Below are 13248 nucleotides of genomic sequence, written 5' to 3'. Positions count from 1 at the left end.
TGGGTCATTGGTCGAGCGATGCTCAAAAAACTTTCTACAAATCTGCGGTAGTATCCGGCTAGTCCAAGAAAAGCGCGGACCTCGGTTTGTGTGGTTGGGGCTTGCCATTCCATAACAGTTTTGATCTTGGCGGGATCTACGGCAATTCCTCCTGCAGACAAGATGTGTCCCAGGAATCCAACTTCTTCCAGCCAAAACTCACACTTGCTAAACTTGGCATATAACTTGTGCTGTCTAAGGGTTTCTAGGACAATCTCCAAATGCTGTTCATGTTCCTCTTCGGACTTGGAGTAGACGAGGATGTCGTCGATGAATATAACGACAAACTTGTCCAAAAAGTTCATGAAGATCTTATTCATGAGATTCATGAAATAAGCGGGGGCATTGGTCAGTCCAAACGACATGATGTTGTACTCGTACAACCCATATCTGGTGGTAAAGGCAGTTTTTGGAATGTCAGTGGCTCGGATCTTCAGCTGATGATATCCAGTTCTAAGATCTATCTTGGAGAAAACTCGGGATCCGGTGAGTTGATCGAACAAGTCTTCTATCTTGGGTAGGGGGTATTTGTTTTTGATGGTAACATCGTTAAGCTTACGATAGTCCGTGCATAAACGATTTGCACCATCCTTCTTGTCCACAAACAATATGGGTGATCTCCAGGGGGATGCACTTGGTCTAATCAGACCTTTGGCCAACATATCATCTATTTGCTTCTTAAGCTCCACAAGCTCTGTTGCGTTCATGCTGTAGGCTCTCTGGGCTATGGGTCCAGTTCCGGGGATTAACTCGATGATAAACTCGATATCCCGATCCGGGGGCATACCGGGTAGATCATCCGGAAACACATCAGGGTAGCGACAAACGACCCTGATTTGATCCAGAGTTGGCTTGGATACACTTTGGTTGCAGGTGAATATTCTAGGTAGTTTTTCAGAGACGTGCTCAACTACGATACCGGTGCTGCTAGTCATGGTTATGGCTTTCTTGGCACAGTCTATCAATCCATTGTGCTTGGACATCCAGTCCATTCCTAGGACAACTTCCAAACCTTTGGTTCCAAGTATGATTAGATTTGCAAAGAAATCTACATCATGGATTTTGATTGGTACATTTTTGCAAAATTTTCTGGCTTTGGTGGTTGATCCAGGGATTTGAACTATCATAACATGCTTCAAACTGAGGGGTTGAATTTTACTTGTTGATGCAAAGTCTTCGGTGACAAAAGAATGAGATGCTCCGGAATCAAACAATACTCTGGCAGGGATGTGGTTGACAGAAAACATACCCAGTACAACATCTAGTGCTTCCTGGGCTTCTTCAGCGTTCATGTGGTAGAGGCGGCCGTTGCGGTTGTTGGGGTTGTTGGGGGCGAACTTCTTGCCGGTGGAGACACGGCGTTGCTGCTGAGCAGGTGCAGCGGTGTTGCCGGCGAGCTTGGCAAGATGCTTGGGACACTCGTTGGAGTAGTGCCCCACTACACCACACTCATAACAAGTGATGGTGGTCTTGTCCTGCATTGCTTCCGGTTCTGGGAGCGGTGTTGGTGTTGTTGTTGTTGTTGTTGTTAGGGGCTCGGGGTGGAGCGTGGTTGTAGTAGTTGTTGTTGTTGTAGTTGTTGTTGTAGCCTCCTGGCTTGGAGTTTCCTCCACTCCGGTTCTGATAACCGGGGCGAGAGTTCTGCATCTGTGGCTTGTTGTTTCTCGGAGTGAAACCTCCGCTTGAGCTAGGGCGAAACTTTTGGGGGTGGCTTGATCCACTCTGATTCGCCATGCGGCGCTTGCGGTTCTCATTGGCTTGGTTTAACTTGCCCTCCATCTGGATGGCGGAGTCAACAAGGGCTTCGAGGTCGGTGAAGGGGATGTTGACGAGTACAGTCTGCATCTCATCATGCAGTCCGTTCAGGAATCTCTCCTTCCTCTTCTCAACGGTGTCGGTCTCATCAGGGGCATACCTCGACAGTGTGAGAAACTTGTCGCGGTATTCAACCACCGTCATGCGACCTTGCTTTAGTTCACGGAACTCATCCCTCATCTTCTTGATAAGACCCGGGGGTACATGGTACTTGCTGAACTTGAGTTTGAAATCCTCCCAAGTCATGAATTGACCTCCGTTCATGGCACGGGTGCTTGTCCACCAAGCGCGGGCTGGTCCAGCGAGATAGTGAGTGGCGAACAAAACTTTTTCGTTGGCTTCCACTCCGGCTACCTCTAGATTGTTCTCCATAGTCTGGAGCCAATCGCCAGCGTTGAGGGGCTCCTCGGTCTTGCTAAACACCGGAGGGTTGGTGTTTTGGAAGTTCTTGAGCTTGGATCCGGGGTGGTCATGATTTCCATGGCCTTGGTTGGCGATGTTCTGCAAGGCGATGAGGTTGGCTTGGCGTTCGGCTCTTTCGGTTTCCCGGTCTGCAAGCATGGTTTGCAGTAGTTGCAGCATCGCGTCGTTGGTGCGATTTGGAGGGGCCATCTGAAGATATAGAAGATCATGAGATGAGAGGGAACATTCTAGGGTTCATTTTGGTTAAGTTTGAAAAACATTTGAAAACTTGTAATCTTTTCATGACAAACATAACATTCATTCATTCATGCAACACATAGTACAAACTACACACATACTCCAATGGTTTTAAGAACCATTCTCATGCTACGATACAAAGGACGGGATACAACTCACACCTACTATAAGTGGAACTAGTGCAACTACTCCTCATCATCGACATCGATCGGGACGTAGTCGTCGGGTCCTGCCTCCAGGAACTCGTAGTCCTCCTCCTCGGTGTTCTCGTCCTCCTCGAAGTCGTTGTCGTTGCTCAGGAAGGCGTCTCCTCCCTGAATGTCGATGCCTCCATCGTCATCCTCCAGCTGACGAATCTGATCCTCCTGGGCCTTGACAGTGGCCTCAAGTGACGCGATCCGGGCGCGAAGGCGACGAATCGTAGCGTCCTTCTTGGCACGCTGCTGGCAAAGGCTCTTGCGATCGTTGTTGAGTAGCTTGATCTCCTCACCCTGCTCGGTGATGTGAGCATGGGTCTGGTTCGCGTAAGCGCGAGTGGCGTCGAGGTCCCTCTGAGTCTGGTAGAGCATGAAGTCCAGGTGCTCAGCATGGTGCCTCAACTCCGGGTGTGGCTGCAACTCCATGGGCACTCCCGCAGCATCACGCCTCACAAGGTGGGCGTAGCGAGAGGCGAGGATGCGCATCACGTTCTGTCCACAGAGGCGCGCAAGTGCCTCCTGAAGGCCACGTGCGAGTCCGTCGAGCCAGTTGCTCTCGCGGAAGGAGAAGAGGATCCTCTCCGAGGTGGGAGGCTCCATCTTGCCCCTCAAGCCGGCAGTGATCACCCACTGCAACTCTCCTCCGGGCGTGTCGTCCAGCTGAACCCCGTGGAACTCGGGGTGTGGGCGCCCAAGGAAGTCAGAGACGGCGTTGAGGTCGTGCTCGAAGATCAAGCTCCCTCCGTTCCCAAGCTGATAAAACTTGGTGTTGATGGGTTCATTCGGCTCCATCTGAAAGAGAATTGGATGAGTAAGTTAGAGAGTGCAAAGTGTGGCAAAATTTTAAGTTGATTCAAATAAGATCGAACATGATTCATCAAATTTTGGCAAAGTCTCAAAGACAAGAGTGTAATAAATTTTCACAAATATTTTCTTTCATTTGATTTCAAAGTTAAGTTTTTCAGAACGCTGTTGCGGTCAAAACCCACCGGCGGGCAGCGACGGGCAACACAGTAGAGCCGGGAACAACCTAGGGCTGCGGCTGGCCCTGGTCCCTCCGAGCGACGGCCCGCAAAGGCTCTGGTACACACGTCCGATGCTGATGCAAGGGCGTGCCACCTGACCTATACCTGGTCAGGAAGGTGATGGGGATGCCTCACTTAGTTTCCTGCATGGCATACACATAAACATTAAATACGAGCCTCGATCGGCTCTCAGGTTATACTGTGAATCGGCTCAAGGAGCCGATCCACCCATGATTCGTACGAGGTGCACGAATATATGGTGGTCCTGCTTGATCAACATAAAGCTAAAACGATCTACGACGATTTAGGGTTTTCACCGCATAATCGGATCATCCTACTCACGATTGGGCCTCGCGGCCACGCACGGTGATCGTAAGCCGATCCCAGATAGGGCCTAAAAACCAACACGAGGTTGATCCCCGGAACATCCTGTCTAGGACTAGCAAACGACACCCTACGTGCCGCTGGATCCTCCAACCCTTTGTAAGGCCTAACTATTGCAGATATTAAACTAATCCTTGAAGAACAAGGAGCAACCGTAACGGATCGGATCTACTAAATAATGATCAAGCGGGGTGCCGCCCCCACACCTGTCGGGGGGAAGACCCCGGATAGGGCAATGGACGCGGAGCAGCCGGCTGGCCACTGGCCGGCTCGCGGCAAAGGCCGGCTGAGGAGCAGCCGGCTGGCGCCGTGGCCGGCTGGTCTAGAAGCCGGCTGGCTCTAGGTCCTAGTCGGCCTGGCTACGGCCACCAATGCTGTAGTTGGGCCGGCTTCTACAAGCCATATCCGACTGGGGTTTGGACCTCAGACCGACTCGAGGCTGGCGAGTCTTCCACTGGAAGGAACCGGGTAGGTGATCCGGGTTCCCAAAGTCCACGCTGACTCATCTTCCGTGAAACGCGGGGCACTGTGGAGCAATAGTGCCTCGCGCCAGACAGGCCGTCAGGGCTTACGACGATCCGTACTGGCTACAGTGGTTGACGGCGACAGGGACACCTCCTCCATACCGCTGACCGTGGCAGCCGGATGGGACAGGCCACGATGCCTCAACCACTCCTGACGTCATCGCCTCGGGAAGGAGCGGAAGCCGGAGCCGGCCCAGCCGGCCAGTAAAACTATAGGGTCTTATATGTAAAGTGCCGGTGCCTATATAAGCCGCACTACCCCCTCTCGTGCAGGGGATCGATCATTTATTGCTTTCACCCACCTACAGAGCTGCCCTGTGAGAGAGACCATAGTCTTCCTTAGCCTCTCAGGAGCAGCCGGACACAGCTCTAGGAGCACCATTGTACTGTGTGATCATCATATACACTCATAGCAGGAGTAGAGGTTTTACCTCCATCGGAGGGCCTCGAACCTGGGTACGTCGCCGTGTCGCTCGTGCCCATACCCGCATCCGGATACCGCCGTGAGATCCCTCAGGAACCACTTCGATTAGCCACCCTATGGCATATGCCGTGACGATACCACGACATTTGGCGCCCACCGTGGGGCCTTCAGCATCCTCGGCCGGTGTCTTCATCCGGACGGGCCTCACCACCACCACCGGCGAGCGAGTCGCTTCAGGCTTGATCTGGAGATTCGGCTCCCTCGACTGCGTCAGCGACAACGCTGGCTGCTTCGCTGACCGGCCCTTCCCAGCCGGCGGCAGCGTCATCTCCTTCGGCGGCTTCGACGTCTACGTCGCCACCGTCGCACCGCCGCGCTACCCGCGGCAGGTGCTGCGCTGCGCTAGCCCTCCTCCGCGAGCCGGCAGCAGCGCTCCCGCCAGCCCCGCCGTCGTGCAAGTCATGATGGCTGGCGACGAGCTCCCCACCAAGAACCCGCGCATGCGCGGCCCCGACCTGGAGCACAACATCGACCCCAACGCCTCCGGCTCGGGCCCAAAAGCGCCACCACCGCCGTCCCGGCTGGATGCAGTCCGGGCAAAGCTGAGCACCCCGCTCACGCCTGGCGGAGACCCCACCGCCATCGAGGCGGACTTGGAGGCGCACCGCCAGCTCCTCCTCAAGCAAACCGAAGAACTGGCTGCTGCTAAGTGCCAGATGGAGATCACCCAGCGCGAGTATAACCACGCCCACGGCCTCACTCCAGGCGGCGACGAGCCAAGCCGAGCCGGTCACATCCGCCGCAGGGGCCGCGACCTCGGCGCTGAGATCGCCCGCGACGGCGCTCCTTCGCCGGCTCCGTCCGCGGAGCTCCCCGTCTACAACACCCCCGACAAGAACATGCGCGCGGCAGAAGCCGCCGCAGAAGAGCTGAACCGCCTTCAGGGCGAAGAGTTACGCCGCCAGACCAGGCGGGTGACTGAGCTGCTCAATGCAGCCAACAGGCAGATCGCCGACCCCAGGTATGTCAATGCCCCCAGAGCTTCTCATGCTCGTGGAGCTGCAGGCAACGACAGGGAAGGCGCCAGGGACACGGCCGAGTCCTCCTCCCCAGCACCAAGCCGGCGCCATGATTCCCGGGCCACGCACAGCTCGGGCCGGCCAAGCCACCAGCCGAGCGGCAGCAGCCGCAGCCGGCCCCCTCCAAGCCGGAACCAGGAGCAAGACTCCGGGCCCCGCCGTCATCACCGGCCGGCTCCAGAAGCAAGCGGCGCACGCCAGCCGGCACACTCCCGGCTGGGCCCGCGCATCGAGCCCGCTGACGCCCGAGACCGCCTCGACCGGCTGGTTCAATCCCGCATCGCGGAAGAAGAGGGGCCAGCCGGCCCCAAGTGCTTCGGGCCGCGGATCCTCAACGAGCCAATGGTCGATGGCTTCCAGCTCCCACGCGACACCCCCAAGTACGACGGCACCGCCAAGCCGGAAGACTGGCTGCTGGACTACTCCACGGCAGTCGGCATCGCCAAAGGCAACAAGCGCTGGGCTGTGCGCTACTCCCCCCTCATGCTACTCGGCTCCGCCCGCACGTGGCTCAACAACCTGCCAGCCGGCAGCATAAACGGCTGGCTGGACTTCGAAGCCGCCTTCATCAGCAACTTCACTGGCACCTATCGCCGGCCGGGTCGCCCCCAGCAGCTCGAGATGTGCAAGCAGGGCCCCGATGAGACGGATCGCGCGTACCTGACGCGCTGGTGCGAGATGCGCAACTCTTGCGAGGGCGTGCACGAGATGCAAGCCATCAGCTTCTTCATGGGCGGCTGCCGACCCAACACCATGCTGTGGCACAAGCAACGCCGCAGCGAGCCCAAGACGATGGCCGCCTTGATGGTCATCGCAGACAAGTACGCGCCGGGCAGGAAGCCGGCAAGGCGCCGGCTGATGTTTCACCGGCCCCAGCAAGACGGGACAACAACAAGCCGGCCGAGGGCGCCTCGCACGGCAGCCGGCGGGACAACTACCGCGGCAAGCGTCACAACGACCAGCCGGACCGTCGGTACGGCTCCGCCCACGTGGCCGCCGTGGCAGACAACGCGGCAGGCGGCAGCCGCCGCCAGAAGCAAGACCGGCAGTGGAAGCCGAAGTACACCTTCGAGCAGATGCTCGACTCGCCGTGCAAGTACCACAGCGGCAAGAACCCCTCCAACCACACCACCCGCGACTGCCACTTCATGAAGCGGCTGACAAGCGGTGAACCCCTACCGCCTCCCCCCCCGCCTCCACCAGCCGGCGGGCCGGGTGGCCAAGCCGGCGCAGAGAACGCCAACCTCGAGCACCACGAGGCTAACCAAGTGCACCATGCCGGCCGGTATCTGGCCGAAGACGCCACCTACATCATCTTCACCTCCGAGCCCGAGGACAGGACGAGCCAAGAGCGCCGTTCCCTCGAGGTCAACGCGGTCATACCGCCGGTCCCCCAGTACCTAAACTGGTCAGAGCAGGCCATCACTTTTGATCGCCGCGACACACCGGCTGTCCTGCCGAAGCCGGGCAGCTACGCCATGGTCCTCGACCCCACCATCGGCACAACCCGGCGCAGCGTGCGTTTCTCGCGCGTCCTCATCGACGGCGGCAGCAGCATCAACATCCTCTACCGCGACACCGCCCGCAAGCTGGGCATCCAGGAGGCCGAGTTGCGCCCCACCCCCACCGTCTTCCATGGCATCGTGCCAGGCCATTGCTGCCAGCCGATCGGCCGGATCACGCTGGAGGTGATGTTCGGGAAGCCGAACCACTTCCGCACCGAGAGAATCGAGTTCGAGGTGGTGGACCTCGTGAGTCCCTACCACGCGCTCCTGGGCAGGCCGGCCCTGACCAAGTTCATGGCGGTGCCCCACTATGGGTACCTGAAGATGAAGCTGCCTGGCCCCAAGGGGGTCATTACCGTAGCCGGCGATTATCGCCGCTCCATGGACTGCGCCACGCAGAGCTCCAAGATGGCCCAGACGCTGGTCATCGCCACCGAGAAGCAGGTCATCCACGACGCCGTCGCCCTCGCCAAAGCCGCGCAGACAGACATGCCGGCTGCGGGCAACCCGGCTGGGACGACTCACTTCCAGCCGGCCGACAACACCAAGAAGATCCTGCTGGACCCGGCGCAGCCGGACAAGTTCGTCACCATCGGTGCCGGCTTGAACAAGAAATAGGAAAGCGAGCTCACCAGCTTCCTCCGTGAGAATCGGGACATCTTCGCATGGACTCCAAGAGACATGCCGGGTGTGCCGAGGGAGTTGGCTGAGCACCACCTCCACGTCCGGCCTGAGGCCAAGCCGGTGAAGCAACCTCTCAGGCGCTTCGCCGAAGAACGAAGGAAGGCCATCGGTGAAGAAATCGCCCGGCTCCTAGCTGCCGGCTTCATCATGGAAGTGCTGCACCCGGACTGGTTGGCGAACCTGGTCCTGGTTTTGAAGAAGAACGGCTCCTGGCGCATGTGTATCGACTACACCAGCCTGAACAAGGCGTGCCCGAAGGATCCCTTCCCCCTGCCGCGCATAGATCAAGTCATAGACTCGACTGCCGGCTGTGAACTGTTGTCTTTCTTAGACGCCTATTCAGGCTACCACCAGATTCCTTTGAATCCGGCTGATCAAATAAAGACTTCGTTCATTACCCCGTACGGGGCTTATTGCTACACGACTATGCCGTTCGGCTTGAAAAATGCAGGCGCCACCTACCAAAGGTGCATGCAAAAATGCTTGCAGGATCAAATCGGCAGAAATGTTCACGCATATGTGGATGACGTCGTTGTAAAGACCAAGGAGACGACTACCCTCCTTGATGACCTGAGAGAAACCTTCACCAATCTGAGAAGATTCCGGATGAAGCTCAACCCGGCCAAGTGCACATTCGGCGTGCCGTCTGGCCAGCTCCTTGGCTACCTCGTCTCTCAGCGAGGGATCGAAGCCAACCCGGACAAGATCAGTGCCCTAGAGAAGATGGAACTGCCGCAGTGCCTCAAGGACGTCCAGAAGTTTGCTGGCTGCCTGGCCTCCTTGAGCCGCTTCGTCAGCCGGCTGGGGGAGAAGGCACTGCCCCTGTATCAACTAATGAGGAAGGCGGACAAGTTCGTCTGGTCACCGCAGGCGGATGAGGCTTTCCGTGACTTGAAGCGCGTGCTCTCAACCGCGCCAATCCTTGCAACGCCGGGTTCAATGGAGCCGATGTTGTTGTACATCGCAGCCACCAATCGAGTGGTTAGCGTTGTCCTGGTGGTGGAGCGCAGAGAAGCCGGCAACAGGGAGCAGCTGGTTCAGCGCCCAGTTTACTACCTTAGCGAAGTGCTCTCCCAGTCGAAGCAAAACTACCCCCATTACCAGAAGGTCACCTACGGCGTCTACATGGCGGCCAGGAAGCTCAAGCACTACTTCCAAGAGCACCCCATCAGGGTGGTTGCCACAGCACCCTTGGCGGAAATCATCGGCAGCAAGGATGCCAACGGCCGGGTTGCCAAGTGGGCCCTGGAGCTGGCCGCCCACACCATCCTCTACGAGCCACGCACAGCCATCAAGTCGCAGATCCTCGCGGACTTCTTCGTCGACTGGGCTGAGATGCAGTACCTGCCACCTGTGCCGGATTCCACACATTGGAAGATGCACTTCGACGGCTCGAAGATGCGCAACGGCTTGGGAGCCGGCATCGTCATCACTTCTCCCAAGGGGGACCGGCTGGACTACGTCCTGCAGATCCACTTCGCCGCCTCCAACAATGTGGCGGAGTACGAAGCGCTCATTCATGGGCTGAAGCTAGCCAAGGAGATTGGCGTGCGTCGCATACTCTGCTTCGGCGACTCCGACTTGGTCATACAGCAAGCATCTGGCGACTGGGACGCGAAGGACGCCAACATGGCCTCGTACCGCTTCCATGTCCAGCAGCTATCCGGCTTCTTCGACGGCTGCGAATTCCACCATGTGCCACGGGCAAATAACGAAGCGGCTGATGCCTTATCCAAGATTGGCTCAACCTGGCAAGCCATTCCGCCGGGTGTCGCCTTGGCGGTTCTCAAGAAGCCGTCCATCATACCGTCACCGGACTCGGATTCAATATTCGTGCCGGCTGACCCGGGGGCTGCTCAGCCGAACCCGGGGGCTTCATCACCCAAGTCGGGGGCTAACAAGCCAAACCCGCCGGCTAGCATGCCGAACCCGGGGACTTCTCAGTCCAACCCGGGGGCTTCATCGCCAAACTCGGGGGCTAGCAAGCCGAACCCGCCGGCTAGCAAGCCGAACCCGGCGACCATGCAGTCGAATCCGGAAGCTCCCACGCAGGAGGCCCTGTTGGTCAGCGTATTCGAGATAAGATGCGTACCTTCATGGGCACAAGAATTCCTCTCCTACCTCACCGACGGTGTGCTGCCTGAAGATAGAGTCCAGGCCAGGCAGATTGAGAGAAGGGCCAAGGCCTATACCATCATCAACCACCAGCTGTACAAGCGCAGCGTAAGTGGGGTGTTCCAGCGGTGCGTCGAGCCGGCTGAAGGGATTGAACTCCTACGGGAAATCCATCAGGGAGAGTGCGGACATCACGCCTCATCCAGAGCCATAGTGGCCAAAGCCTTCCGGCACGGTTTTTACTGGCCGACTGCGCTCAGAGACGCAGAAGATTTGGTGAAGAAGTGCAACGGCTGTCAGCGCTTCGCAAAGCAAAGACACCAGCCGGCTTCCGCCTTGAAAACCATCCCCATCACATGGCCATTTGCCGTATGGGGCTTGGATATGGTAGGCCCATTCAGAACAGCGAGGCGGCATGACACACCTCTTGGTGATGATTGACAAATTCACCAAGTGGATCGAAGCCAAGCCAATCAAGAAACTGGACGGGTCCACAGCCGTCACATTCCTCAAGGAAATCATTGTGAGATTCGGCTACCCCCACACCATCATCACCGACAACGGCACCAACTTCTCCCAAGGCATCTTCTCTCGCTATTGCGGGGAAATGGGGATCCGGATGGCCCTATCTTCTGTGGCACACCCAGAGTCCAATGGACAAGTGGAAAAGGCTAACGGCTTAGTCCTAGCCGGCATCCGGCCCCGGCTGGTGGAGCCGCTCGAGCGAGCAGCCGGCTGCTGGATTGAAGAACTGCCCAATGTCTTTGTGGAGCCTGCGCACAACGACAAACCGCTCAGTCGGCTTCACACCATTTTTCCTCGTATACGGGGCCAAAGCCGTCTTGCCGACTGATATCGAGCATGACGCGCCAAGGATCAAGCTCTACACAGAAGCCGAAGCCAAAGAAGCTCGCGAAGATGGAGTTGACCTGGTCGAAGAGGCCCGGCTGCTGGCTGAGTCTAGATCTACTATCTACCAGCAAAGCCTCCGACGCTATCACAGTCGGAGGGTCCAGCCCTTAGCATTCCGAGAGGGAGACCTAGTGCTCCGGCTGATCCAGAGGACAGCCGGACAGCATAAACTATCATCCCCATGGGAGGGTCCCTTCATCGTGAGCAAGGCGGTAGGCAATGATTCCTACTATCTCATAGATGCCCAAGAGGCTAAGAAAAACAAGCCGGACAAGGCTGACGAGGAGACTAAACGTCCCTGGAATGTCAGGTTACTCCGCCCATTTTACACATGAGAGCAGGAATGTATGTATCCCTTGTATCCCTTCTGTGAGTTATGAAAAAGCTTGTGCCAAGAGCGCTGTTTCCGACAAGTTTTTCGTGTACTTTACCTTGTTTCGCCAATTGGCTTGAACCCTCTCACGCGGTCGGCTCAGTACCGTGATCCGGTTTCCGACAGCCGGCTTCCGATCCAGCTACAGACCGCAACCCGGCTGTCCGGCTGGCGGGAGTAAGGCCTAGGGAGCCGGCACGCGAAAAACGACTAAGGGAAAGAGTAAAAGCGAGTTGACTTGCAACTTTTCATAAAAGTGCCGGATTGCCGAATTCAGCTCGTTCGACTGAAATACTGTCGGCCTCACCCAGCGGCCCGCTCTTGATCCGGCGACGGATCGCAAGTCGGACGTACGACCGGCAAGGGCACAGCCAAAGAGTGGGGCGGATGGGAAAAAGCGAACGAGTCGAAAGAAAGCAACTCGGCACACAGATGATTAACAAACACACTAAAGCGTGCCTTAATAAAAGGATAATAACATTGTCTTACATATGCACCCGGCATCCCGGGGATTTAACGAATTGTCTTGGCAAAAACATAAGGAAACAGGTAAAAGCTAAGCGCCAGGTGGATCGTAACCAGCCGGGGGAGCATCAGCAGAGCCGGCCGCCGGGTCATCCTCGGGCACATCGTCCGCCTCCTCGTCCTCAGCCGCCTCCTCCTCGTCGTCAGACGGCGGATTCGGGTCCGCGATGAAGATGGACTTATCGACGAAGTCGGCAATGGCGCAGGCGCGGGCAAGCCGAGCAGTCTTGTTCTCCGCCGGGAGCTTGTCCTCCACGCCGGCGCGCCGGAATTCCAACTGGTCAAGGCTAACCTCGTTATACCAGGAGAGCACAAAAGATAGCGCCATATCGGCTCCGGCGCGCGTGGCCGACTCCTTCCAGTCCAAGAAGCGGTCGGGAGCCCTGTCCAGCCAAGCGATGAACTTGGAAAGATCTTCTGGCAGCGTCTCCGTCGGCCACAGCAGTCGGACCAGCTCCTCCGCCGCCTTCCGCAGCTCCCAGCCAAGCTTGGTGACCGGCTCCACGCGGGCGGCGATGGACGCCAGATAGTCGTCCATGGTGAAGCAGTCGGAGCTCTGCTCCCCAGTGGCCTGCCGGCGATCCTCCCGCGCCCTGCCAACAGCCGCTAACGCCTCCTCCTGCGCCTCAGGGAAGGCCGCTGCAAAGAAGAAAAGCATGTCAGAAGCCATCAAAGCCGAAATAAGCTGAAAAATGCAAATTTTCGAAGTCCTAAAGTAAGCCTGGCGGCAGCCGGCAAGATCCGACTGCCCCCAGCCTGAAGATGGAGATTCCAAAGCTTTAAAGAAAACCTGGCGACAGCCGGCAAGAACCGACTGCCCCCAGCCCAAAGATGGAGATCGAAAAAATCAAGTTTCTGCCGCCGGCTGCCAACCTAAGCCGGCAGCCGACGGCCGAAAGCCGGCAAAGGGGAAGGCATAAGACAAAAGACCCACCCGCCAAGCCGCGGTCGAGCGCGCTAAGTTCCTCCAACCACCGCTTGGTGGTG

This window comes from Lolium perenne, chromosome 3 (genome assembly GCF_019359855.2).
Source record: "Lolium perenne isolate Kyuss_39 chromosome 3, Kyuss_2.0, whole genome shotgun sequence".
In the NCBI taxonomy this organism is placed as follows: domain Eukaryota; kingdom Viridiplantae; phylum Streptophyta; class Magnoliopsida; order Poales; family Poaceae; genus Lolium; species Lolium perenne.
This window is presented reverse-complemented; position numbering follows the sequence as displayed.